The 2489-nt window shown below is 39.0% G+C and overlaps 1 long non-coding RNA gene across 1 annotated transcript; it reads left to right on the top strand.

Moving 5' to 3' along the window:
- Window positions 1-293: 293 nt before the first annotated feature.
- Window positions 294-1807, top strand: LOC134077842 (uncharacterized). The gene is made up of 3 exons (XR_009938768.1): window positions 294-684; window positions 1059-1146; window positions 1601-1807. It is a non-coding gene; the product is annotated as an uncharacterized LOC134077842 (long non-coding RNA).
- The last annotated feature ends 682 nt before the right edge of the window (window positions 1808-2489 follow it).

Here is a 2489-nt window from a genome sequence, read left to right as displayed (position 1 = left end):
CATGTAGAGATGCAAATGTGTATTTGCATATGATGCTCCAACCCAGTCTCACGTTTAATCGTGTCACTCATCACGTTCATTAATCTATTGGTACGTGTTCAGTGGCACGTTTCCTTGCTAAAAAACGTGTTGGACATAACGTAAATATCGTGTCACTGATCACGTTGTGTTTCGCCCTTTCAACGAGCCAGAACCCCGCTCATCTGCAAGCAAGCAACACGGCCGCCTGCCAAAATCATTTTTTAATTCAGAAATAAGTTTCGTTAAAATAAAGAACTAGTGGTGTAGCCTAACGTAGACTAATTAATTAAATTTCGGTTTGATAGCAGTACTTTAAACGTGATAATTGGCTAACCTGTCGGTGATGATGCCAAAGGTTTACGTTTGTAATACATTTTTAAAAATCTGTGCTTTTTAAAGTTTTGACCCACGTTTTAGTTTCCTTTTTAAATTGCCACTAATAAAGCCAGCATTTGTGTATTTGGAGGGCGATCAAGATAACGATTTTAAATAGCCTTATTATATCATAATTATTAAATATCCCCTCGTGGCGAATGTCTAGTCAATTAAACTTTGACATTTTGACATTTTGACACTTTGACGTTTCCTGATGTCATTACTTTGCGACACCGTCAGCTTGCTGCTCTTGCCCATGTGGACCAGATGTGGACGCCTCTCCCTATCGTAAGTAGACGCAAAATATGTATTTTGTGGTTTGTTTACTTTCATGGTTTTCTAACCACTTCCAGTATTTGCTAATTTATTCTGCCCTGCTCATTTGCCGTCGCTTGTTGAGTTAGTCTTTTGAACATGAGCTCAATTATCATTATGCTAGCCTTAAGCTACATAATGCACGTTAGTAGAGTTAGCAGCAAAGTCTTTTTAAAGCTAAGTGTCTCTGTTAGCAGTCAAACATACAATTAGATAGAAGCTATTGTTGTGATGACCAGTGAGTTTGTGCTCGTAGAGCGAATGATTCCGTATTGGTATAGGGACGTAGGGAATGTTGACCTGCGGTCTTTACTACACATTAAGTTGAACAACTTTTCTGTTTACAGCTGTGGTCATACAAAGCATCTGAGATTTTCCTCGTGTCTATCTTTTCACCAGTATGACTCTGCATTAGCTATTTGTCCAGAGAGAAAGGTAAGAAACGTCGGTCTTTTTGTCTCTAAGTAGTTTAGCCTACCCAAGAATTACGTTATCCTACGTGGTAATTAGCTGAATAAATTATTGTTCCCGTTGGTTATATTTTATTTCCAACTCTAGCTCTAACAACATATTCAAAAGCTGTGTAACACACTGAAATGTAACCTCTCAAATTGTAGATCAATGGGAAATGAATGACTAATTGCAATGATTATTTGATATGTTTCATATTGCATTTGAAATGTGATTCATGTAAAGACATGCACAATATTGCAACATGCAAAAGCTACTTTATAGCTGTAAATCAGTGGAGCACTGATGGGGGGGGGGGGGGGGGGGGGGTCTTAAATTGGTGTCTCTTACTATTTTTAAGTATTTTGCTAATTGGTATTCTCTGTTAAGGGTCAAATCATTTTGTATTTTTCTTTGTTTTTCTGTTGTTTCTGTCCAGTAGGTGAATGTTGATTATTTGTTTGGTACCTATTCCCCCAAGAGGGGTGCCAGTGTCCTGATGCTGACCAGTAGCACCGGTTCCGCCACTTGCTTCCCGCTGGAGTCTTAGCACCAACTGGATGAGGGGACTCCTCTCCGTTTTGAATTCCTGGCTCTCCATGGCTTTGAATTAATATGATGTGGGGTCCTCAAATGCTGCCAGAACTTGAAGGTTCGCTTTTCAATTTTATTCAAAAGTATAGCAATACAAACGTCAACGCCCTCCTGACAAATGTTGTTATCAAGCACACAGAAGGGTGGAATATAACTTAGTATACCTTAAAGGAACACTTCACCATTTTTTCATATTAAACTACGTTATTCCCTTAACTAAATGTTACACCCTAAAAACTACCCGTGTTCGAAAGTATCCGTCAATGCAAATGGCCACGGCCCACTGGCAGATGGTGTTAACAAGCACACAGAAAGGTGGAATATAACTTATTATAGATTAAATCACATCTACACTCTACAGGCATTCCAAAAATATATGATTTAAGCTAATTAAATTGATCTGTACACCCTAAAAACTACCCCTGTTCGAAAGTATCCGTCAACGCAAACGGTCACTGCCCACTGGCAGATGGTGTTAACAAGCACACACAAGGGTGGAATATAGCTTATTATAGCTTAAATCACATCTATTCTCTCAGACATTCCAAAAATATATGATTTAGGCTACTTAAATTGATCTGTCCCCATGTTACACCCTAAAAACTACCCGTGTTCGAAAGTATCCGTCAACGCAAACGGTCACTGCCCACTGGCAGATGGTGTTAACAAGCACACACAAGGGTGAAATATAGCTTATTATAGCTTAAGTCACATCTACTCTCTGCAGGCATTCC

This window comes from Sardina pilchardus, chromosome 4 (assembly GCF_963854185.1).
Source record: "Sardina pilchardus chromosome 4, fSarPil1.1, whole genome shotgun sequence".
NCBI classification, from domain to species: Eukaryota; Metazoa; Chordata; class Actinopteri; order Clupeiformes; family Clupeidae; genus Sardina; species Sardina pilchardus.
The sequence above is the reverse complement of the archived record's forward strand: the minus strand, read 5'-3'. Positions and strand labels throughout refer to the sequence as shown.